The sequence below is a fragment of the Haliaeetus albicilla genome, chromosome 9, assembly GCF_947461875.1.
Source record: "Haliaeetus albicilla chromosome 9, bHalAlb1.1, whole genome shotgun sequence".
In the NCBI taxonomy this organism is placed as follows: domain Eukaryota; kingdom Metazoa; phylum Chordata; class Aves; order Accipitriformes; family Accipitridae; genus Haliaeetus; species Haliaeetus albicilla.
In genome coordinates, this window is record NC_091491.1 from 27,574,896 (window position 1) to 27,602,295 (window position 27,400).

The window sequence follows — 27,400 nt, forward strand, 5'->3', positions numbered from 1 at the left end:
GGGCTGCATTAGCCGTGGACGAGCAATCTCCTGACCTTTCCCTGTGCTGATGTCCTTACAGGGTAGCCAGCTGCCTGTTCTCCTGCCTTGCTACTTTTGCTCTCTTCTGTATACCCAATCAAGAAATTCATGAAAGGATGCTTCTAGAAGCAGTAGAAAAGTAACTACTTTTAGAAGACAACCTGCTGCCTTTTTATAATATTTCTCCCACTCTTGGCAGTAAGCTTTAACATTGACAGTACTAGCCTATTTATGGCTCGTGCTTCCAGCTAAAAATGGTTTCAGTTCAAGGCTAATGGGTAGTGATAATGCAATGGGTTTTCCAAATTCTGCTGCGGTATGAAACTTCTCCCTAGGTACCTTGAGGTGTAATGACACCACCTAATGATACCGGAACAAGAAGCCAACTAGTTTCCTTGAAAAGGCTGGAAGCATTCTAGAAATTGGAAGGGTTGCATAGAGACATTAATATTTTATTTCCTATTCTTTTCTTGTACCTTTCTATGTATGAATTAAAAGCTTGAGGGAGCTGGGAGTTGCTGGAGTAATGGATAAGCAGATATTATTTGATACTTGTTCATGCTTAAGGTCTGGTCTCATACTGCAGGTGGTTTCTTGTTTACAGTTATCAGGCCCACAAAGTATTAGATTTAAGGAAAAAAAAAAAAAAGAGGAAGTAACTCTAAATTGCAAAAAAGAACCATTTAAGTTCCATTAGTGACATTAGATCAGGCGCACTATGCTGCCTGTGATTACTTTTTTAAATGTAAATGTCTTAAAAGCAGGAACATAAAGAGCTACTAAACCACATCTATAACCAGAAAATGAAGACTGAAGATGGGTATTATCTCAAGTGCTTTAACTGTTTAAAAAAAAAAAAAAATCCAAACCATAGAGTAAATAGATAAATTGTTACTGCATGGCCATCTCCCACACTGGGCAAAATCTTCCCTACTTTAAATGTTAGGCCACAGAAATGTCTTTAAATATATGGGAGAAGAAAAACAAAGGCCATGGAATATGTACTTTTCTCCTTTATTTTTATAATGTAATTGTATCCTGAAAGGAAAAAAAAATCTTTTCTATGATACTAGAACTCATCTGTCTTATAACATAGGAGTTATAACACATTATTAATAGATAGTGGTACAATTTTTTTTTTAAAAAGGCTTCATATGCTTGTAAATCAATAGATTGTTTGGAAAGATACTATTACTAAGAAATAGAAAATAAGTTAATTCACTTTGCGGTAGCTTTTACCTGTATATGACTGTTTGAAGGACACTATTTTTTCCAAGGCCTGTAAGCTTTACATACCAATAAGAAGCTAAATGCAAATATATTAAAAAAATTTTTTTTTAATTTTTTTAGATTTTTAACTTGACAGGTGTAAGATAATAGCAAGTTATTTGAATAGCAATAGTTCTGTTACTTTATTTCTGAGATAAGCAGAAAGTACATTTATAGAGCTGTATACAAGGAAGTAAAAATTTTCAGTAATCATAATTTTTTATATAATTTTGTTTTCACCGGGCCATAAAAATACTGTTTTGAGTATTGGAGTTTCATTTTAAATGGGCTTGAAAATTGTCCCATTCATCTAGAGAATAGTATAAGTTTTATCCAGGAATTTTTGGAATTATGCTTAGTGCTTTTTCCTAATCACAAGGCTTGAGTCGCTTCTCTGGTTTGAAATGACTTATAATTTGAAAAGTGTTAGTAACGACCAGTTTTGTCGGCCACATTTAGAAATGTGAAACTTAAAAATAATTGTTGGGAGAACAATGTTTCTCCCAAACTTGTCTAATCCATCAATTGCTGAAGCATCATTCAGACGTCTGGCTCTGTAAAACAGAATATTTCAGGTTTCCCAACTAACATATGCAACAGGTTCGATAAGGTCTTTACTTTAGTGGGTATTTTTCTTTCTTTCTTTCTTTTTTTTTTTTTTAAATCCTTTTTCTCCCATACAGTTCTGTTTTGAGTAGGTTTTATAAGGTTTTTGAGTGACAGGGAAAAGGAAGGAAGAGTGAGGTAAAGAAAAGAGAGGGGAAATACTTAGGGAGATACACTGTGTTAGTTTCTGTAGGCTGGTTACTGTAGAAAAAACTTTTCCTGGTAAATCAGGATCCTTAATTCAAGCTTGTAGTCTGACAGCGAAGCACAGACTGTCTGAGAGAGTGGGGGAGAGAGGGAGAGGGAGAAGGTATGGCATAGATATTGCCTCGTTATTAGATTGTAGGTTATCATTTGTTCAATGACAGAAGAGACATTGTTCCTAACTGTCTGGGTGAATCTAAAGCACTCTATGAGGAACATAAGTGGGTAGTAGTATGTAATTAAATGTCCAAGTATCTTTGGAATGCCTGATGTGTCCTGAAACCTCAACTTGATTTGTTGTTGTTGCTTCTTGCTTGTCAAGCTTATGAACTGAGAGCCAGGAAACCAATACATGTGTCAATTGTTCAGTGAAGTGCGATATTGTAAATGCTCTCTTATCTCTGCAGAGACCTAATAATAGTAAAAGGATGATTGATGCCTCTGGCATACAAATATAGAAATTAGAGATGATAAGAGTTGTCTTTATAAAGATTTCATCTGTTGTTGGAACGTTTTTTGTTTGGTTGTGGGGTGGATTTATTTTGTTCTAAATGGGCACTCTCTTGGGAAATTAAAAAGATTAGTAAAGTTCTTCAAGAGAGAGAGGCACTTCTGCATAGCAAGTACTTTAATCATTACAGTGACCCCCTTCCATTGTAGGAGACCAAAGTCCCTTCTCACATAACTTGGACCTGGGATTTGCATTTGGGCCCTTGGACTGCCTTTTCTAGCTTCTGTCATTTTTCAACATGTTGTTCCACCTGCGAGTTCCTGAGATTGAATGAAATCTTCAAAAGCTTTCAAAAAAATAATTATTTTCTGCTCAGCTTAATATTAAGGACTGTTTGGGTTGAGTGATGTGCAAGTCAGTTACAAATAAGTATATTTTAATCCAAACCAGTGTTAAAGTAATATATTGGAAAATTGTATTTATAAACACATTTGCTCAAAAATGAATAGAAAAATTATTGAAGTTTCACAGAAGACTTCTGTTCATTATCAAGCAGAAATCACTTTTCTAGCTGTAATGATCTAAACTATTATGGATTACAACTTTAAATATGGTTTCCAATATATGCAAAATTCGCTGTGCACTCTTAAGGAAGTTGACCTGATGAATGGATTGGGCAGTTCCTCAGGTGCATGCTGAACCTACAACAGGATTTCCAAACTAAGTCCTGTCCTGTCTGAGGAGTCCCGTGTATGGTTGGCCATTTGGGTCCTCATGGAATGGTGAGTTAATGTTGCAAAGTGATTCTAAGATTGGGTAAGTTGTGTACTGCTACATCTTGTGGGAAATTGAAATTTGGTTATCTGAACTCCGCAAGGATTTGGGGTTTTGTTGGGGGGTGTGTGTGTGTTTGTTTTTTATTTGTTTTGTTATTTATTTTTATTGTCATTGGTTCATGTAGGTTTAGTCATGACATTATGACAAACTTATGAGAAAGAAATTTGGTGCATACTCAGGACTCTTTGTGGATCAGGGGTAACATAGCAGTGCAAATAAAAGGCAGGCTTCCTACAAACAAGTAGAAAAAATTGAGTTTAGTGTTGTTGGATTAATTATACAGTGTGCATTCAAGGTGATAGAGTTTACACAGCTGTGTAAGACAGATGTTAGACTGGAATTATAACAGAATGATTGAAAAAATTGGGTGGTTACTATCTGTTTGATAGGGCAGCATGTACATGTTTATAATCATTTGATCTGCAAATAATTTCCTGCCTTTTGGGTTAATAGGCCTCTGCTTCTATTCTGGCTCATTTTATTCATGCTGATAGCTCTCCTTTTTGGGGCTGCAACAGTTCCCATGCTGTGGTTTTATCCTTTGTGTTTGGAAGGTGTGTCAGACCCTGGGTAGCTCCTTCAGGTGGACAAATTGCAAGTCAGGATCTAAAGGAGAACTGGTCCATCTGTCCTGGATTTAATTTCAAATATCATTAGATTTGTGTTAGATTACTGACTTCTAGAGAGAACCTGGAAAAGGATATGCCTGTCTTTGGGGAGGGGGAGAACCCAAAAATCCCATGCCCATGAAACATATGTGTGTGTGCACAAAGCCTGTTCAGTTGTTATGTGCCTCATCTCAGAGAATGAGAGAGAAAAGACTCTTGATAATATTATCCTGCTGCTTGTGTCAGTTTATATGTCAATTATGCTCTATTCATACCTTGTTTGAGTGTCCACAGTCAGAGCAAGTCAGCCCAGGCCAGTACCTACTACTGCTTTATTGCTAGTGCTTACGGAAGAAAGGAAGATGATGGCCCTAACTAGGCCTTCATCACCTAGGCATCTTTTGAGGCACCAAAAACTGATGTGGGAAATGTTTATTTGCTTCCATGAATTCAGGTCAATGAGCCTGTTGACTAGGGACTTTCTTTGTTCTTGTGAGATTTCCAAGCAGTAGGACTCCATTTGCTGCGTGTATCCACACGTACCACATGAAATCAGACACTGACTCTGAGAAATACTTTTGGAGACCTGCAGAATAAAGGTTGTTTTCTACTTGCTTGCCTTGTTTATTTCAAACAAGTATGCATCAACTAATAGGGTAGCAAGGATATGCCTAAACTGTATTATTGTTTTTTTCAGTTGCTGAATATTACCCAGCTTATACTTCTGTAATTACACATTCAATTATTTGCATTTTTATTTCTGTTTCTTATGCCATAACTCTGTTTATTGTGCTGCCTGTTATCATTTACTACTTCTCGTAGAACAAGTTCTCACTGAAAAGTGCGGTAAATATCTTATGAATCAAGATTTATTGAAGACATATTTTCCTTTTAATTCTCAAATGTGTTTTGGACAGGAATTTATGGATTAAATAGTACACAGAGTGAACGTGGATGACTTTACTCAGTCAATTTCCTGTTGTCTTAATAAATTACAGGATTATTTGAACAATACTTGAAATCACTCAAGACAAACAGATGAACACATACTAAAAGGGAATGAAATGTGTATGTTGTTAGAATTAAAGGGAGATAAGGACAATCTTCCCTGGAAAAAAATTCATTGTTACTGATGAAAGATATCTACATATATAAGGCGATGCTCTGTTAGCTGATCTCGTCTTTCATTTCTATTTCACAATCTGTGAATGACAGTGTGAAAAATGCAATATATATAAAACTGGAACTTGATCTATATTCCAGCAAACTCCCCAGTTAAACTACCATATTAATTATGCTGCTGTTATTCCACAACTGTTCCACTGAAGTGGCTTAAAGCCTGCAGATTTACTGAGGTACAGTGAAGCATACATTTTATCTATATCAATTTTTTCATAAAAATAAGCTCTCTCTAGGTCCATAAAATCTGCATGAGTTTTATTAATCTTGAACCAACCATGAATAAGAGCAAGTGCTATTGTTTCTGGCACTTCTGTCTATAAACAGAAACAATGCTATATAATCTAGCTTTTTTTTTTTTCTTCTTTTTGGTTGTTACATTTATTGTTATATTTGCCTCCAGAGAAATGTAGTGTATGAAAGTCACCATGTCGGGTTCGTGTAATGGTCCCCACAACTGCACTTTTTGAATTTATAACTATTAGTCTTGTAGGATAAAGCTCAAGAGTATTAGCATAGGGGAGGGGAGTGAAAGGCTCTTCTATCAGTATGTCCAGCCTCCAGATGGGAGACAATTACACTGGTACATCTCCTGTGACACTGAGGTGGGTACCTGCCCAGTGTCTGAAGGTCTGTAAAATCTTTGTCGTGGTTTAACCCCAGCCAGCAACTAAGCACCATGCAGCCGCTCACTCACTCCCCCCCCACCCAGTGGGATGGGGGAGAGAATCAGGAAAAGAAATAAAACTCGTGGGTTGAGATAAGAACAGTTTAATAGAACAGAAAAGAAGAAACTAATAATGATAACACTAATAAAATGAAAGCAGTAATGATAAAAGCATTGGAATATACAAATGATGCACAGTGCAACTGCTCACCACCCGCCGATCGACACCCAGTTAGTCCCCGAGTGGCAATTCCCCTCGCCCCCACACCCCCCCAGTTCCTATACAAGATGGGACGTCCCATGGTATGGAATACACTGTTGTCCAGTTTGGGTCAGGTGCCCTGGCTGCGTCCCCTCCCAACTTCTTGTGCCCCTCCAGCTTTCTCGCTGGCTGGGCATGAGAAGCTGAAAAATTCTTGACTTAGTCTAAACACTACTGAGCAACAACTGAAAACATCAGTGTTATCAACATTCTTCGCATACTGAACTCAAAACATAGCACTGTACCAGCTACTAGGAAGACAGTTAACTACATCCCAGCTGAAACCAGGACAACCTTGTTGCTGAAGAGCACTTCCATCAAGAGGGGCTGGTCCTGCAATCTCTTATTCTGCCACTAGATACGTGTTTCTTCCAGAGTTTACAGCAGAGTCAGAAATACAGAGTAGATCCTGATAAGAGGAAGGTCTCTTTTGCTAGAGGAAGGTGGAATTCATTTATATGCTCCCCATTCTACACCCTTTTTATAACCTTTCTTTGAAATGCTGGCATACTTGGGTTTGACAGTACTTTTGAGACATGCAGACTTCTCAATGAGAAAACCCAAAATTATTTGCCCATGCAAAATATAGTTTCTATCTTCTTTGCATGTTTTCCCATAATGAGAGTACCTGGAACATAGTATGTAACTATAAACTGTTGCTTAAGTTAAGGTTATAGTAACCTTAGACAAATGATTAGGTGTTAATGTCTTACAGATTTAATAGTCATAAAAAGCATTGGTGTTTTGCAATGGACGAAGCTAAAGAACTATTACTGAAATAATTCCTTCAGGAAGTATAAATTGTTTTGGTTGAACCATAATTATTCTCATCACACATTAGTCGAAAAAAGATGAGCAGAGGACACCTGACATCTACTTTCACACCTGTCTTACTGTGGAAATAATTCACTAATTAATATAAACTAAGGTATTTGCAGCTAGGATGCCATCTTCCTTTTCAAATCAGTGTAGTTACATTTATATTATAAATGTGAATGAGATGATGATATCTAACCTTGCTGTCCTACTTTTTCTTTAATTTACAACAGCTGCATTGAAATTGAGACCATTGGACTTAATTTATTCAGGCACTATTTGCCTAAAAACATATAAAAATGACTGAAGGTATTACATACTCTTCCCAGAGAACAGTAATCACTAAACATTTAAGCCCAATTTTTAAATATGTTTTAGTAAATGTTGTGACTGTTAAGTGTGATAGTGTCCCACTGATCCTTACAAGCTGTGAAAAGAGTTGTCATATGGACCAGATGGACACAATTCAGTATCCAGGAACACAGAATTTTTCTAGGCTTTCCCTGATCCTTGGTCATTTTCCCAGGTCCACGGGCTGTAAGATGTAAATCCTTGTATATTGTGACATTCATGGGTGGGTTTTCTGCCCAAATGTGCAGCTGAGTGTAAAAAACCAAAAAACCAAACCACCACCAAAAAAAACCCAAACCAAAAACAACCAACAAAAACAAAACAAAAAAACCCCAAACAAACCAAAAACCAACCAAAAAAACCCCAAACACCCCCCCCCCCCCCAAACCAAAACAAGCTACTAACACTACCCCCCCCATTTTGGGATCCACCATGGTAGTCGGGCGTAAAGCCCGAATTTCTTCATCTTTTCACTCAGTAGGTTTTGGAATCACAAGCGTGTAAATCTTGAGTTGATGTCTAGGAGCTTGGTAGCCTGAGTGTGATGACTATCGCATTAGCTTTCTGAGTAGGAAGAATTTACATCCAGGCCAGCTGCAGTTTATAACGTGTTTTCACCCATGCATCTCTGTAGCGCAAAACCTCCTTTCTGTTACTGACACTTTTTCCCCAGTATTATGGGTGACTGTGATTGTGTTCCCTGCATATGGAGAAATGCAGACCCATCTTGAGTGAAGGTTCAGAGCCTGCATATGTGTACATAAAGTGGAGCTCTTTTAGCCAGGAGCCAGTGCTATTCCTGGAATTAAAAAGGTAGTGTTTGAAGAGGTTTAACTCTGCCAACTTCAGATGCTATCTAATATGAATTAAATCAATAAAGTGATTATTAAATCACTTTAATAAAGATGATGAGTCTGATTAAAGCTGCAGTCACTTTGGGTCACACCAGAACAGATTACATTCAGCCTCCATTAAATAAAAACTGGATTTAAAATTCTTAGCAATTACTGGGGCTTTGGAGGAGTAGCTCTAGCCACGGATGAATAAATAAGTGAAATATAATTTTGTATGTACTGTTCTGGAGTAAAATTCTGAGTGATGCTGAATGAGTATTGGATTCAAGGACACATTTTTTTATTGAAGGTTTCAGGAGTATTATTTGGTAAAAAAGGAAGGGAGGAAATTTCCTCTTGAGGGAAGCCCTGAATTAGAAGTGAAGAGAAAAACACATAACAAACTGAGGATAGAAACCAAGTTCTTGCACGCTATGCAATTATCTTGGCTAAATCCTTGCAACAAATTACCCTGGGTTTTACAATTCTCCTGGGATCTAACCTATAGACAATGCAGCTGTTGGCAGTAGATAAAATTGGAAGGTTAGTAGCAATTTAAACATGAAAATATTAAACAAATAAAACAACACCCCTGTTGTACCTATTTTTATTTTACACCTGATTAATCATTTTACAGCTTTATTTAGTTTTAAGATTCAGTGTGCAATAGAATTTAAAGGGGAAAAATGTTGAACACACTCTCAAGGAAAACCTATCATTCTGGGCCAAATGACAGCTAGGGTTTTTGGTCCCACGTCAAGTCTGGGAATTAGCTGTGATTTACATCAAATGCAAAGGCTGGTAGTTTGATCACTAGGGAAATAATTAATTGACATTTGTATGATTATATTTCAGCTAAATCAAAGCCACTATTTCAGGCTGTCTGCAAACTTGGAATGATGTTGATGCATTGTGTTGCATTTGTTTCCCTTTGGAAACATATTTTCAGCAATTAATAAGCTTTTGAAATCTCATTTCTCCCAACCCTAAATACTGTGGCAGAAATTGTGCTGCTTCAGTGAGCATGGAATATAGTCATCTAGGGAAAGCAAACTTAGAACTTGGGTTTCCTAAGTAACAGGTTGATGAGTTTTCAAAAAAAAAACTTTGCATTTTTCCAACTTCTGGACAGCCAAAGATGTTTGAATTAGCTACTTGTTAAAACTGATGCTTATTTATACAAAATGCATGTTTATGTGAACTAGTTGCAGAATTCTGAATGATTCTTCAAATGCCTAAATATTATAATTGGTTTGAGTGTAGGTGGTCAGTAACGCTACTTGCCCTGTGAAATGGCTAGGGTTGCTTGTCCTGTATATCATACAGGCTACTGGTTCTTTTAGTGATTACCAAAGAGATTGAGATAACAAAGAAAGGAAAGGGAGGGAGTCTTTCTGCACAGCAGCAGTTGTGCTGTAAGTCTCCTAGAAGGCCCTTCTAAGCATTTGACAGGATTTTTTTTCCACTTAAATGGATGATGACGTTCTTCTGTGACTGAAATTAAGACCAGATGGGCATTTTCATCAGCTGTTTTTTTCTAGAGTAAAGGAGTACATAGTCAATGCAATTTTGGAATTACACTTCCTAATTTTTAAGCAGTTTCAATAGGGCGAAAGCTCTATTAATATCTGGCTTACATAATGCTTTCTTTCTTCCTTTTCCCATGAATGAAATCTGACAATTATTTTTTGTTTTAAATTTGATCTCCTTATCTTATTGTTTTTACTGTTGAAACAACAATGGGTCTGGTATGCCTTGTAACATCTCCTAGGGGGGCTCCACAGCTGGAGAGGCTTTGAGCACATGCACAACCTTGGTCACAGAAGGCATCCCTATGACGTGAAAGTGCCACTGAAGGCTTCAGAGCAGCTCTTTGCTTACAGCAGCATTGTTCCAGGTTTATTATGCACAAGTCTCAATGTGTTGCTTGTTAGGAGCATGTCAGGAATAAATGAAAAGTGGTAGAATGGGTGGCTGTATAAAACTTCTAGAATATGGAACAAGAGACATTGAATAAGAGAGTTTAATACAACCCCCCCATCTTTTGGTATTTCCTTCAGGAGTTGATTCTCTGTCAACCTGTTTCTCTTCTTGGTCTCTGAAAGAACTACCCTCCTACACTGGTTTAGTATTTTGAGTCAATTATTAACAGTGCGTTAGCAGGGAATATCTCACAAACTTCTGTTTGACCATAAAATATTTTTTGTTAGAAAATAATAATGCAACATTTTTCATACAAAGCATGGGTCAGGCTTGGGTTTCATTTTCCTTTCTAATGCTCCCCCCCCTCTTCCCCCTCCACGCCCAACATGTTTTATTACCAAGAATTGTGGGGTTTCTTCACATGTAATGTGCCTGTTCTGTCAAAGAGCCTACCTGTCTTTTCTGAAGCTCGTCTTGCCTTGGAAGATCCTAGACTAACATGAACGGTGGAAGTGGACAAATGCTTCTGCAAACTCAGATGATAATTCTGACAGCAATAGTGATAACCTCTGTTTTGACAGCTGAGAAATGAACCTAAAGCAGAAGAGATCTTTGAGATTCACTCTGTGTGATAGTGACTGAGCTGACTTGGGCTACTGGGAAGTAGCTGGTGTGGAATGACATGCTCTAGTTCACGTATGAGCTTAGCAGGTTGTAAAAAAAAAAACAAAACACAAAAACAAAAACCAAATTATTTTTGGTGTTTGAGAGTTGATAGCTGTTAAGAATCTTTGGATTCTTTTTGAACACAGGAATACAGGGGGTTTTAAGGTAAATTTTTTTATATGGTATATGCTGGGCCTGTTTTAAGAGAGATGAGTGAGCCCTGTAGTACTGGAATAGACTTACGCAGCATCATGTGCTTGATACAGAGGCTAGATCCTAGTCTTAAGTTTTATCCCAGACTCGGTTTGTTTTCTCTGATATCTTCAGACTGCAAAGAAAGTATGCCCTTGCCAGAGCTCCAGCTAAGCAAAACACTTGCAGTGAGCCAACATCTACTTTCTTCTGGCCTGAGGTTTGGGGACCACAGTTTTTGTGAGCTTCAAACTGTGTTCTCTAAAAGCACATAAATTTCAGCTGAAGTTTTTCGGCAGACTTCCTAAATCACCTCTTTGCCTGCAGAGCCCCATTTATCCCCTGGTGCCCTCTGAGTGCTGTTCTGTGGCTGGGTGGGCTGCAACTTCTGAGCTTTCAGGTAGCACTGGGTAACTATCTGGAGACATTGCTTGATATAGTCTACAAACCTCCTCCCAAAACATCTTGTAGGGAGGTGGAATCAGGAGGTGGACCAATATTTCAGAGAAGCCATCTGGGATATGAAGGCAAATCTTGTACATATTGATTCCAACTGAAAAGACTGAAATACAAATAGCCCAACACCCCGTGCGGCCAGGAAACATCAGTTAAAAGCTAGTGTAAAATGTTCTGCTTATGAGCTCAAATCAGAGCACTGGAAAACTCCTTTAAATTTTAGTTATCAATGAGATGATAGGAAAACCCTTACATTTCTGTAGATTTTTCTTGGGTTTAATTTTCATCATATTTATGCAACTTGGCTCAGAATAGCCTCCCTATTTTAGAAAGTGGGTAAATGCTTCCAATGTCCAACATGTCATAACCTCAAAAATCAGATCTAGTTTTCTTTTCTACTTGCTTCAGTTTTATACTAGTTACGTTGCCATGGTGCCTGTGAGCCTCATGATAAATATATGCATACAGCAAAGCACCTAATCTCCTAGCTGATTTTAACTATTGACTTCACGCACTTAGCACCTTGTTTCATTTGAGCAATGAAGGGTTTGTCCTGTATATGTAGAAAAACAACAGTGGACACTCCTCCATGCGCTTTCACTCCAGTTATTTGTGTACAAAAATTGCAAGTCTGAAATTAAACTGACCTCTATCAGCAGTGTTGCTGCAGCTTTATGATGCTGAATGAAATTCAAATAAAGAGGATTGAATACAAACAAAGAAATATTAGGTGAAAAGAAATATTTCTAGCGTATGTGCTCTGTTTAGTTATGCCACACACTACCCTGTGAATTCATGGTATTTTTATGTAGTCCATGGCTATTAAATGAAAAGCTGATAAACAAAGAAAAAACCTGAGCTATTAGTAGTATAATAAAGGAGTAAATAATGACTGACTCAGTATATGAGTTGTACAACCTGAGGATTGAAATTTGTGTATGACTACACGCAGTTTATGTGAGAACTGCTGTTGGAAGAGGAGATGCGCAGAAAGCCGGGGCATGGATCAAAAGCAGCGGTGTGTCAAGTGGTGAGTTTGGGGAGCAGAGGAGGCCCTGTGGTCTCCCTGGCGTTGATGCTGATACCTCCATCTCTGTATCCTCCTTCTCCAGGAGACCTTTAGGGTGTGTGTCCCAGGTTGAACGGCTGCAAACTGCACGCTCCCTGTCAGAGGTTTGTGACCAGTGGTGCCTGTATTGCCATCCTCTGCCCTGTGTTTTCCACCTGAGCTCCTGCTCATCACACAGTGGGTGGCCAAGTCCACGTGGCTGCTGGTGCTTGGACGCTCTTGCTGTACGCAGCTGCTGCTGAATTTGCTTTGCTGTTAGGGATGAATGAGATCCATAATGTCTTTCCTGTAGCGAATAAACCAACTAGACCATATTCTAGCTAGGTTTGAGGTTTCTTCAATACAGCAGATTCTCAGCTCTAGTGAGCAAAACTCATTTTTATTCATGGTTTACTGAATCATGAAGCAAGAAGTATTTTTCTTTGTCTTTTATTTAGTAGTGGTAGGTTTTTTTGTCCTTGGAGTCATTTGTAAGAATATTGACATGGAATGGGAGACATGTGAAAGACAGTATGTTCAAAATAATTGTGATCACTTGAAGAACTTAAATTATGATAATCAGCTGGCAGGCAAAATTTAATTTGGGAGATGACTGTATATAATTAAAATACAGTACTAGTGGGGATTGACCTCTTCATATATTATTACTCATGTAGGATTTAGTAAATTAGCAGGTAAAAATGTACTGCTACCCCTTTCCCTGTGAAATGAAAATCTGACCTACATTTTTGTTAAAAAAAAAAAAAAAAGTGTTTTCAATAAATTCTGAAAAAGGCTAGTTATGAAAGTAAATGAAAAACACCTTTGCTTTGATGATCCAAAGATTTATTTAAGATTTAGTAATTTCTTGTAAATACTGAAATGTATATTAATACTTGAAGAAGAAAGAAAATACCCATTTGAACAGAATTGTCTTTTGCTTGTGTCTAAAATGAGAAAATATTAGAATGTGATGTACAGAAAAAAGGTCTAAAGAAAAGAGGTTGTTAATTCTTTTTTAATCAATCGTCAAAGAAAAGCCCTATGTTAGTCAGTAGCTTAAATTTTGGATGGAAAAAATAAGCACTGCAACAACATACAAAACTTGCAGCAATATTTCTGGTGAAAGTGATAGGATCTGTACATTACACTGCATTCAAGATGTAAGGGGCATAGTTTACTTGCAGGGGGAAAGAAAGCAAGTTCATTAAGAAGGGCCATCTTGTCACAGATTATATTAATTAGCTCTGACACAGTTTCCAGAAGAGCAGTAAGAAGGAGTAGCTCACAAAATCAGAGCATGCACTGAACTTAATTATTTCCTTTCTGCTGTCTGGTGTTGTCAGTTCCTCAAATTAGAGCAGACCCCTGGCCTGCACTGAGTCCTGCCTCTTTCCTTTCAGCTACCAGCCGCCAGTGCCTTAGCGTCCCCCCTGCTCATTTACTTGAGAATTGCCTCTGGGTATTAGGCTCTTTCAACATATCGATTTGAAGGAAAGAATTTCATTGATTGTCTTAATGCCTAGTCCATGTCAAGAGTGTGGGAAGTTTGGGTTTTTTTAAAGTGGGGGGGGCATGTCTCAAAGTAGGGCAAGGTAACCAAAACTTCCATTGTAAAGGGTGCTCTGAAGCTGGTTGGGGTGGGCTGAGTAGGTTGAGGACAACTGGCATGTATGTTGGTCAGCATGGCCCACCCTGCTCCTATGTTTCTCCTGGGAAACTGGTGTTTGAATAGCACTTCTTTTAACAAACTACTTAACACAGGTATCAACAAGAAATTCCAAAATATATGTGAAAGCACAAATTTCTAACCCTTCCACTGCAATGTCTTTCTGTGCAATAACGAGCATTACTATAAGCCTTGATCTTCCTACATCGACCGGCTATTCAACTCCAAACTTGTGTCACTGTCAGGGCAACATAGAAGTTGAGTATAATAAACATTGGTATATTTACAGATTGTCTTCTGATCAGTGGAACTACTGCTGTGATACTGTGAGTCCTCTGCCACATGGCTGCCTCCAAGTCATTCGGTTTTTTATCATTTATTTTACAATTTGGCATTTTCCCTTTTCAGTTCATTCTCCAGATTCTCATAATTTCCCTTCTGGGAAACGTTCTTCCTGTTCACTCACTTCCTTCAGTAAATGCACTGGTAAAGGCATTGTAGATTTACTCCCAATACCTTCTTCTATAAATGTGCTACATTTCTAAACCTTTGCGGGCTATAGGTCACAGTGTCCTTACTGTTTTCTTAATTAAATTTGAATTTGATAACAATAATTACAAAATTGTATTTTGAATAGCCACAAACAGAATACATCTGCACAGATCTTCAGATCTGTCAACATCAGGTTCCTTTAATGTGAGCTCAGTCTCTTGGGAGTTGTTTCTAGACGAGAACAGTGGTATTCTTAGTGGGATTCTGAGTATCTGAGCTCTGTTCCAGACTCTGCCACTGGCAAATAAGTGACCTTTGATAGACCATTTTAGGCATTATATAAATGCAAAGTTTTTCAGCAGCATGAAGAAAAACTTAAAGAGCTTTTAAAAGGCTCAGTTGAGACTAAATGATGTTGGAAGAACCAAGTGAAAAGATAAAGCAGCAAATGTAAAGCAAGATAACAGCTGGTTTTTTTTATGAAAGCAACAGAGGTTTATTTCTTTTTGATACAGTACTTGAACAAGATATGAGGTTAAGGAGAATTTCACATTAGCTTTACTTTATTACTGTTTTCTAAAACCCAAAAAGTTCAAACAGGGCACTAACATCAGATTGCATTTGGAATATGCTTCCTGATAATTCTGTAAGTGAAGATGATAATCTATAACAAAGCAAAACAAAAAATCATTGAAATTGGGTATATTAATTTAAGGCTTTGCCAGTTATTAAAGAAACAAAAGGCAAACCTTGTGACTCCAGCTGGCATCTAAGCAAAGGACAGATAGGTCATGAAATAAATCATCCAGACTTTGAAGTTCTAAGATTTTCATTTTCCCTTTAAACATCTCACATATCTTTGGAGAGATGTACTCTGCCTTTGTCTTTAGGAAGACAATGCAACTGAATGTTCATATCTGGCAGGGAAAAGGTGTGTCTGAACTGTGTCATCTATAAGCAGCCTCATGTAGATGACGAATCTTTGCATCTTAAGCTTCATTTGTCTCTGTCCTGCCTGTAAACACTGATCATGAGGTTGTTCTAGCCTGAATAGGAGTTTATGGGAGTTAATAACAACAAAGTGTGTTAATCTTTGGAAAGTTGGAAATGCAAAGTATTTTAGGATTTTTTTTCTATATATAGCCAAGTTGTCATACACTGATTATTCCACTGAAGAATGTTTGCTTTTATTGTTGTTTTTTCTCTGTTGTTCCACCTGTGGTTTCTTAAAACTGCTTAAATCTCCCTCAGAACTATAGACATGTAAAAACCTGGCTGCAAACAGGTGCTGTTCAATAGGAACTACGCTGTGCCTGGTAGTTTCCTTGATATGTGGGGTTCTTTTTTTGTTGTTGTCTTGTGGTACAGGCTATGTCTTCCTTGCCTTACAATAACAAGAGCAGCTGATTATTAATTAAATCTCAGGTATAAACCCTTGGGAATTAAGTCTAACTTTATTGAAATTTTCCTTGGACGTTCGTAGTGATTTGGTACATCCTAATGGGCTGGACTAAAACTTTTTTCTAAAATTGCTTCTATAAGTTATATTAGCAGAAGAAAAAAAAAGTGATATTTAAAAAATGTTTGGTTCATACCTATATGCTTGTAATTATGACAGAAATATTTATCACACCCACAGGCTAACAATTACCAAGTTATCTAGGTGATGCTTTGAAAAAATGCATCCTTACAATATGACGAAATACTTGTATTAGTCTAATGGTATTTAAAATTAGCCAATACATTAGAGACTGTTTAAGTAGGTAGGTGCAATTTAATGTCAAACTTTTGACTGGAGCGTTTAAATTTAAATGAAATCCATGAAGCGATAAATACATCTCTAATTAGCATTAATGTAACATGATTACAAAATAGATATTTGATTAGTACATTTAAATTCCAGTGTAATAAACTGCTGAACTAATTAGTAAATAAAGTGCTGTTAATGCCAACCTTTAGATGAGACATTTGTGTTGTATATAGGGAAGTTTTTTGTAGCTAAAGCACCAAACAACCCCCTATCCTTACCAGTGGATATGGAAGTTCTATAGCTTTATAAATAAACAAACCCTTTGAAAATAACTTTCCAGCCCTCACTTGCATTTTCTTTTGATGCAAGTTTAGTAACAGAATCAGAAGACACATGGCTTCATAAACGTTGCAGAGAAACGTTGAAGCTGGGAGCATGAGCGACTGCCCCAGAACCCTGTGTGTCACTTGAGTATCACAGACAGATAAAAATAAAATTCCTACCTGATTAATTAGCTGATCATCTGAGTCTGCTGTTCACTGTGGTTTGGGAGAGACCTTTCACTATGAATAAAAAGAAGACCTGGTGAAAAGTACTAGCTTGATATCAACACTAATGTCTACGATGGTGATTCTTCCAGCTAACTGGTAAGACTTTGATATGCTTAACAATATGAAGCCTGGAAGAGCAACAGTGAGCTGCTGGCTTAGAAAAATGATGTTGAAACACAGACTTGGAGTCTCAAAAGGCACTGGTTATTCTTGGAGAACCAAGATGTATGTAGCACTGTTTTAAGTTTTGCCTAGATTTGTTCCAGCCAATGAGTTTAATTTTTTATTTCCCATTTCAGATATGGCCTTTTGTTGTTAGATTTGCAATTTCATATGGAAGCTGTCTGAGGTTACACAGCAGGACAGTCCCAGCTCTGTAAGGAATATTCAAATACTGATTATCCAATGAAAGGAAAATGAAAAATTCATGCCAGAGAAAGAGTGAGTACTAGTGCAAACATTTAAAAATACTTTCTCTGGGTACTGAGTAAAAAAATAGAGACAATGTTACTGAACCCTGTGGCTTCCAATTAATACACAAGTCACCAAAGGAAACATAAAATATCTGTAATAGACTTTTTTAACCTAGATTTTCTCCAAGATTCAAGCTTTAGGTCATAGGTTCAGAGAATGTTGAAGTTTTCTTTGTATTTGAAAGTTCTCTTAAGACAATGTAGAGATGTTTTCTTTGAAGATCTTGAACTAATCTTGCCTTGCAATTGCTGCTATTGCAGATAGGAGTAGTTGCTTTAAAAATAATCACAACAGTACTTCTTTATAGAACACAGTATTTTCTAAGCCTTTAAACCCACTTTATTCTAAAGCATAAGCTCCACAGAGCAACCCCAGGATTGAACAGACAACACTGTTTTGCACTTCTTCAGCCCTACACTGCCTGCCTGCTCAAAACATTTCAGGAACAGCCCATGTATCTTTCAATACACAAAAAGCTTTCTTGGAAAGCTCTCTTACTCGTTGTAAAGCTTGCTTTCTTTCCTTTGCATAACAGGCATTCAGAAACTGTAAAAGAAATCTTTGCTGTAGTCATCATTTTCTCACTAGCTCCTAACACAGAATCCACTTCAATTCCTTGTTATAAGGCAAACTTGCTTGAGCCTTTTATTTTTGCAAGAAGGTTTTAATCAGTTAACTATAACAGCTAATTTAATAGAAGGAGAGAACAATTCTTCCAAACAGCTTATCTGGGTTCCCAGTGTCATTTGCAGTATAAAGTGTAGCTATAAATAAATTAAAGCTCTTTTCAATGGAAAGTCAGTCCCAAGGGATGTCATCTTTGTTGCTATGAAGTATGATCTATTCTATAGTGACTTAAAAACTGTAGCAGGGAATATATAACTAGCTGGTATCAAGGATATTTACAGCAGGATTGTTTTTCAGTCTAGCAGCTTCTGGGATAACTGCACTTATTTGCATTGCACAAGAGTATAACTTCTGGAGGTAAGGTTTTACATGTTATAATAGGCTTTATAATAGCTGCAAAGATTCCCATGTGTTTTGAAAATGAAGGCTCTCATTTGAAGAAAAACATTAATCTTTGAGTGATGGATAGGATTTTTCACTTTTCACTATTTGGAACTGATGGTACTTCAAATGCACATTAAATGGAGCTTACAGCCTAAGGCTAAGGTAATCCACGCTGTCCAGCTGTTCACTTCTACTCTGTGAAATATTCTTCTGTAGGTGCAGTTTTCCCACTTGTTCTGCAGTGCTAAGCATCCTGTGAGTGAATTGCACTATACTACTGCCCTCTTCCTTCTTGACTCCCATTTTCAGTAAAATCATTCAAATATTTCCCTTCCCTCATCTGAAATTCCCCCATGATTTGGAAACATCAATAACAATTAATTCAGTGGCACTGTTAAGTAAATTGACTCAGTGGAAACAATATACCTGTTCCAGTAAGGTGTTACTGTTACTTGTATCCTATCTACTCCTTGGTTTTTGAGCTGGATTTCTTTCACGACTGTCAGATTTTGGATGGCAACATGGCCTTCTGTGTTTCTGGAGAACGGTTCCCCATGTGCATAGTGGAAACCTCATTTTTCTGACACTTCAAGGCTATAGTAGAGCACAAATACATTATCACAATCCTGTCTGCTGTCAGATCAGAATGGATATGCTACAGAGCCTTTACATATAAAGGATTTGTGATTTTTACCTGAACTGTCATTAGAGTAGTGCTGTCATATTACAGGTACAGTGGCCATACCAAGGCAGCTCTCTCTGATTATTTTTTCCCCCACTTTTTATTGGAATTGCACTGATTTTCCTAGACTTAGGTTTTTTTTAATCAAGAAAGTAAACAAATTACTGATATAAAAATTACTCTTTATCTTTTGTTGTTCTACAAACAGCAATAATGAAGCACTAATGGGCATGTATTGAAGGGTGGTGGTGGTGAAATAAACATCTCTCTCCAGGAAAGATCTTGGCGTTGCATCTGAAAAGATGAAAAATTTAATTTAACAATTATTCTGATGTGCTCAAGATTCCTTGACTGGTAAAACTCTATTTCTTGTGGATTGGATAGAAGCAAAATCTAAAAGATTTGCATTTCCAGAATTTTATTTTCCTTTCCTAACTCAATTCTTATGTTGGAGACATAAAATCAACACTAACCATTGCTATCGAATACTATTCTCCTTTACCCTTTTTATGGAGATAATTTCTGACTTTTTCTTTAACTTTCCAGTATGGTAAACTATTTTGAACTTGTAATTTGTGGTATAAAAACAAAGAAAGGAAATATTTCAAAATCAAAATGGAATATTTGCGATAGGTACAAACATAATAGCTGTTGTACCCATTGGGTTAAAAAAAAAAAAAAGTAAAAATCAGGCCCCTTGTATCTGATCAATAGAGCTGATGTTGAGTGACTCAAAGTACAGATGACATCTGAAATGCTGGTATTCGCTTGTGATCAAAGACTGACTTAGTCACCTTTTCTGCAGTCATAGAAGGTTTTAGCATTATGACAAGAACAGAAGCTGGATCATGTGTGGATTAATAACAAGAAAAACTGCTTATTTCAAAATTCTTAAAGGAAACAGAGAAAACCTTTTGATCTTCTAGTGCAGACACCGATTGTAATTTATATTCTTTGTTGCATGGCAGTATTTGTAAGTTTTAATATTTTTAAGGAAAATGTTTTTCATACAAGAGCGTATTCTGATTCCCATTGGCAAGGTTTGCAGTGGCTAAAGATACGGCTCTATTGAGAGGAACTGTTTCAACTGAATTTTCATGTTAAAGTATGACTGTTCTGAAATGCAAAATTTTATTAAAGTACAGTGTAAGGAAAGCAGGAGAGAAAAAAAAAAGATGTAAATTCAACGTATATAGTGAAGTTGACTGATTTATATTCAGAGTTTGGGATTTCTCATTCTCGTTCCAACTTAGCAAAAAGCATGCACGTGCTTGTACTGAATGTGTTCAGTATTGAAGTATCCTTTCTTTGGGCACACTTACAACCTACATTTTTAAAACACCTTTATAAGTCCAGGAAAATGTATTTGTATACTACCTTTAAAGAAAAACCCCAAATTATGCCCGTAATTAATTCTAAGGCTATATTTTACAGAAGTTAAATATATGCTTTGTGCATTCAGTACCATATAGTTTTGTTAAAAAATGAAGTAACAAACCCCACAACTAATACAAGCCTATCTTAGAGATCAAATGTAACATTTTATTAATAACTTTCCACTTATGTTTTTGAAGTGGAAAACAAAAAACGTTTTTGAAGATTTTAGCAGGGAGAATAATGTAAAATACCATAGCTTGTTACAGAAGTCTGTGTGTTGTGAATGAAGTTAAGCAACATAATTAAATCATATGCATAAATTAAAAAAGAATATTCTATAAAATTATTTTACAAGCAAGTTATTGATATCACAGTATCATTTTTTAAGTTGCCTTTGCTTAAAATATATTGGTAAATATATGTGTGAGAATATGCATGCAAATAAATTAAACTTAACTTGCAAAATTCTGATAGGAACCATCTTTTATCAGCTAAAGGTAGAAGATAACTAATGACAAAGAGTCTTAATATTTGAAGTAAGAAATACTGAAAGCTTACCATGTTCAAGCATCACTGTGACTTAAAAAGTTGCTAGTAAAAGGCAGTTTTTAATCTAACTTGAAATGGTTCTTTGCTGGATTCCTTCACCGGTGAGAAAGTAACTCTATCTCACTGAAGCAAATGAAAAAGATCCTGATTTCAGCAAGGCCAGGTTTCTTGTCTTTATACTTACGGTGTGTAACTACTAGACTCTTTTTACATAATACAACTTCTGCAAGGAGAAGTTCTACATTTTTAAAACTCAAGCAATGGTAATGTATTAAATATGTTGCCTGTGACAAAAAAATGCATTGAATGACTGAGGTTCAAGGGTGCGTACTTGGACCTCATCCTGTGATCTGTCACTTTTACATTAATCTAATTTATCTATTGCTAATCTAACCATGTCAACTAATTTTGCAGATATTTATTTATACCTTATACCCCCGCTATATGAGGACAGAGGTGTTTCATTAACATTTCCTGCTTGGTGCAGCCAGTCTAGACATCTCGAGCAAGTTCCCACAAGATGAAATCTTGTATTTTAAAACATTACAATTGTTAATTTGCATACTAACTCCCGGGTTGCTTTTCCTTTATCAGCTTTTGAACACTGTATCTTAAATTTTGAGTCCAGTGGATGCTGGTAAATTAAGTTAAAGGCAAACAGCAGCAGTCGGTTGGGCCCTCCATGAAGGGAGCATTACTTTGTATATCTGCCGTGGTGCTTGGTGAAAGTAATTTTGATTCTGCACGCTGGAAGATGATTGGGTTCTTACTAGTATTTTTATACTCTTCTGAAGGTTATCTCTGGTTAATGAAGTAAGAATCACTGGATAAATTTAGAGAAAGTATTTCCATTATCTGAAGTTTGGTCATTAAAGCTTATCCATGTTTTTCTGAGCCTTTACAAAATTAATGTCTCCCTTCAACATGCAATACTGAAATGTTGTAATAGTTCTGGATCTTCCAGACATCAAGTCCTACTTAGAGATCATTTTGTTCAGTTATGCTCAAGACACAGCTGAATGTTTGTCAAAAAATCTCCAGTTATTACATTTTAAAGCAAATTATAACCTTATCCAAATCTTGGAATTTGGTCGGACTAGATGAAGTGGTTTTTGTTTGTCTGTTCCTTCTTTAGCATTATAGAAGAGAGCAAGTGGTATGTTTAAAAAAAAAAAAAAAAGGGGGCAGAGGGGTGGAGGTGGTGATGGTGGTGCAAAGCACCTACCAAAAACCTGGTCTGAGTCACTCTAATGACATTTCTCTGAGCTGTTCTTCACTCAGCAGTAGAAAGAAGGGATCTGTGTCATATTGACATTTTCTATTAATTAATTACATAGTACCACTTATATACTGGTATGATGGAATGCAGTGCACTTAGATGGAAACTTTAATGTCAATTTTTCTGAAATACAGTAATGAAAAAGTAGTATATAACGAGGTGCTTTACATAACTTGCTGATATACATTTGATGTGGAAAGTGGAATCGGGTACAAGAAATGAAATAGAATAAACCAGCTGGAATTTTAAAACTGCTTTTAAAATGTTCTCGCAGATGATGAAAAGGGCAGCACTGGATTCAGTCAGTCATGGGTTAACTGGGACTAACAGCTAGGGAAGGCAGAAAACACTAATGCTTCTATAAAAGCTAAGCTTGCTATTGAGTGTCCATATCACATTGCCAGAGATGAGATAATGAGCCAGAATATGGTACTTTCCCTTTAAAGAAGCCGAAGTGCTTTATAAACTTCCATGAATTGTCTATCAATGCCATCGTGGAGGGAACAACCACTCTCATTTCACTGCAGAAGGTGGTCTGTGAGTGTTCTGCCCCTACACAGGAATAGATAGTTACCTTGGCCTTAGAGGGCTGTAAATGAAGGGATTGACGAAGTTAAAAGTTGCACTTTCTGAGTAACCTGGAACAATGGGTTGAGTTTGAGCTGCTTTCTCTTCTAACTTCTAACTGGCAAAATATTTTTTTTTCTTTTTTTGGCCTTGCTTCATTTTCTGGATGCTGACCAGAAAAAAAAAATTGGTGTTATTTTTTTCTCTTCCCTTCTTATCTATTCTCTAACTCCTTTCTTCCCTCAATTTAAACAATCTTCACATGTGTGCCTATTCCTCAGCTGCCCAGCCAGCTCTTCAGGTGCAGGTATTGCAGAGTGCCTGCAGTGCTGGGTGTGATGTTGGTGATATGATTCTGTTAATACATTTTAGCTTTCTGCAGTTTTCACTGCCAGATTGTCCTTCTCTGGCTGCAATCAACCTGAAATTTCTGGTGCGTTGGCAGTAAGTCAGTCAGCTTGTTGGTATATATTGATTACCGATGTAGATACTTCTTTCAAGGTTGGATCCTCAGAGGGCACTTAGGCCCGTCTTACTAAGACATTTTTTCTCCATACACTTTTGGGACATGCCTAAATTCAAAGGCCAGTTGTTTCTCAACTTTCTGTTCTGCAATACTTTGTCACAAAAAGCCAGTCACCATTTATGATTTGCTTGTGCTTTTATCGTGAATCTCTCCTCCTCCTTCCTCCTGTTCTTCTCCAACCTTTGGTAAGCCTCATGACTAGTGAACAGGGCATGTGGAAGAAGGTCCCTCTTATTGTCAAGCATTGAGGTAGTGAAGAAGGAAATAATAATCAGGAGTTCATGTGAACAGGGTAGAGGGAATGTGCAAGGCAGAGGAGGATTAACTCTATCACTTTTCAGTGTTTCCACATGTAACTGGATAGGCAATCTCTAGAACCTGTATAGCTGGAGAAAGAAGCTGTACCAAGGCTATGGCTCATATGCATGGTTTCATAAATCAAGTCAAAAGATGCTTGAGATGATGGCAGCCAATTCTCACTGCTTTTAGCAACACATCTTTCTTTGTGTTGAACCTTTTATAAATATTCCCTCCATCAATATATTGAATTCTTAACATCAAGTAATCATCTCCAGAGTAGCCACAAGGGAAAGATATGCCTAGGCTAGAAATGGAGTCTAAGCTGCAGACTAGATGCTGATATATTTTTTTTTAATTATTTTTTACCTTTGCAATGTCACTAATGGTATCCAAAGGCTGCACATAATGCATTTGACATACCTGCAGCTCAAATGAAAATAACCTCAGCAGTTCAGTCCTTTAGTATTCAGTAAACCACAACTAATTAGATGCTTGGAATCTGAGGGCTTATTCAGGTGCTAATTTAGAAGCCTCCCAGATGACAACATTTGCATGTATTAGTGCAGGTAAAGTGGCTGCAACTTCAGCTTGGTATTGTTGCCATTAGTTTTGCCTGAGACAGTTTGAAATAATTAGATTAAAATCCAGTAGTTAAGAAAAAAACAAATGCACACCAATGGACAAAGTTTAAAGTTATTTATGACAGGACAGCACACAGTCAAACTTGAATGGTCTTCATCACTTACTATCTGAGCTGAAGTTTCATGTATTTTACGCTTTTATTACTAAATGGATCATGGTAACAATTCTTCCCCAAGAGGAGGTTTGCTAACTAAAGCAATAAGCTGAATTGGTTAGTTGTTATTTTTGTTCCCTGATCCACTTTTTAAAAATTTTTCCTCACAAAGTTCTTCTGAACCCTCTATTAGAGCTATTTACACCTTATAATTTATATCTTGCTATTGAGGTAAGTAATTTATAAGTATAGGCTTCCAGTATTTGGTGATACTCAGATTTATGTATCACTTGAGTGGAGTATTGATTCTTCTATCTCTTTATTTTTATAGCCTAGTTTTTTAGGGCATAAAAATGGGTGCAACACAATTTTCTGTAGTTAAGTGCAGACTAAATAGAATTTCTTAGTGGGGAAACCGTTCTTGGATTTTAAGGGGTAGGTGAATAGAAATACACCTTTTACATATTGAATTGCCAGCAAATTGAATCAAGATAGATGAAAATTTAAGACATTATTATTTTCCACTATATACCCATATGTAAATTCATAGTGATGCCTTTGAATGTTTGTACCATAATATAAATTATATATAAATTTATTAGTTGAATAAGTTTTGATAATTTTCAAGATTTATATCCATATTCTAGTATTCTCAAAAGTAGCATCTCTTAAGTTGGTTAATTTTTCTCAAAAAGTGAAAATACATCAGTATTCCCAAGCTAGGGCTTCTGCTACCTCTATGAAGAATATTAGTTGGGGGAAAACAAGATTAATTTTGGCATAATTAAAAATAAAAAGGAATTTAAGAATGAGTGAAGTTAAGGAAAAAAAAAGTCATGTTGTTTTTTCTTTGCAAAACAAAGCAGAAAGCATTGTAATGCCTGCATGTTTGTCAAATAATTCATCTAAATTTGGCTCTTGCTGTGGAGCTGACACCTGCAGCACTGGGAAAGTAGGTAGTAGATGGGCTTATTTGATATAAATTTAGAGAAATGCTATATGGTAGCACAGTATATCAAACAAAATAGATAGGACTGAAGGCAAAGTGTGGCCCTTTTCAAAATACCTGAGAATAAGCTGGTCATATCCTCAAAGATAGTTTCAAACCAACCTCATTTCCTATCCTACGTTTCTTTCTGTTGTGTATCAGCCTTTTTGTTGTTTTGTTTTTTTGTTTTTTTTTTTGCCTACTTGCCATGTCTTGATTTAACTTATGTGGAAACCTAGTGGCAACACTTGTAATGACAACATGTTTTTAAGTCAAACTCGTTAATCATATCTCTTCAAGAGATGTCACTTCATTAAGAGGTTGATTTTGTTTCTATCTAGGTGAATGTAGTGGGCTCAGAGGAGGTCCCTGTCAAATGCAGGTCATTGTTTCCAAGAGCAAACTGTAATAGTAGGTAATGTCCAAAGCTGTGATTCAAATGCTCTTTCACTCTTGCTCTCCTTCACAGGCTCTCTGCTCTTCCTCTGATTGGGCTGGGGATCTTGACCGGTTATTCTGTACCAGTTTGTCATTGATCTGTGTTGGTTCTGCACAGGGACTGAGAGTGAAATATGCAGCAGAGCTCTGCAGTTCAGTGGAAAGGGGAGTTTTCCCCTAGAAACAGAATTAGAGAAAGAAATCACAGCCAGGAGTACTGAGAAAACTCAATGTTCATGGAAATTCTACAAAGTAAGGAAAATTAGTGTTTAGCAACACAATAATAGCCACTGGGCTGTTATATAAAATAAAGGTATCATCAACAGAACTGTTATTAAAAGTAATGGAGTTAAATTGAGCAGGATCTTGGAGAATGCACCTCTCTACCATGTTACATTCTGCTTTGGGGGGTTCAGCATCTTTTCTGGTATCTGACTGGGCAGAGAAAACCAGAGTCTAACATTCCTGGTATTTCCAATCCTCTTTTACAGAAAGGAGATAAGAATCATTGCTCTCAAGTCTTAAGTCAGCCATCCCTGACAGAGGTCTGTTTTCCTCCCATTTTAGCTATTTGTGTCACCAGCCAGTTCAGCTCTGTACCCTGAAAGACAGTAGCACTGAAGCGGGACTGTCTGTCAGGCCTGTCAAAATACTTGCATATGGCTTTAGAGAATATCTCCAAACTTGTGAACTTAAAAAATGAGAAGATAGTAGGGGTGGGGACAAAACAGTTACCAACAGTTTATAGGAACAAGCATAAGAATAGGGACTGTCTGCCTTTTGTAAAGAGATCACGCTACCTGTGTACAAATCTAGCTGAATTCAGTGGGAATATGTGAAAACAAACCTCAAGGACGGGGCAAGAGGCTTTTTGTACTTGCATATATGTACAGGGGTGCTCAGCAAAGAAATGGTTTGGTCTCCATTCACGTAACGTGCATGTTACTTACAGGAGTGTGTGCACGGAGGTATTGCAGACTGTCTGCTTGGTGCTGGTTTTGGGTCTGAGCTTGGTTCCCTGGAGGATCCTCTCCAGTGTCCTTTGCTTCAGTTGCATAGGCTGTATTAACACGGACACTTTTCAATGTTACTCAGGTATCCTCCAAGAATAGATTGAGAAGGTTTGTTGGAAGGAAAAAAACATAGTGTAGTCAAAGAAAGAACGTGTCATATTAAAGATGAATTGAGTACCACTTATGACCAATACTACTTCACTTGAGCTTTTATTAGTTTTTGTTTAAATAAATTTTTATTGATGCATGAATTATTGTTATCACTAGCCTTTATATAACTGATTGGCTTTATAAACATTTCAGTTTTAAGGTGGGTTATATATGATCAAAGTTTGGATCAGCATGAGAAATCTCAGTGTATATGTAATTCTTTGTTTTATTTTCCATAGTATTACAGTTTAATTCTTCTGGATGCCTGTGTCACTCTTTGTAATACTTCCAACTACAGCTTGACCCAGTAAGTTTTTTGTGACATACAACAAAGTGAACAGAATTTTAGAAAGCAAGAAAGGAGGCCCTTAACAATTTATTATTAAGGTAGTATTTTATTTGGCCTTGATTTTTGGAAACAGATACTTAAGGACGTAGCTTTCTATTCTGTTAAGTGAT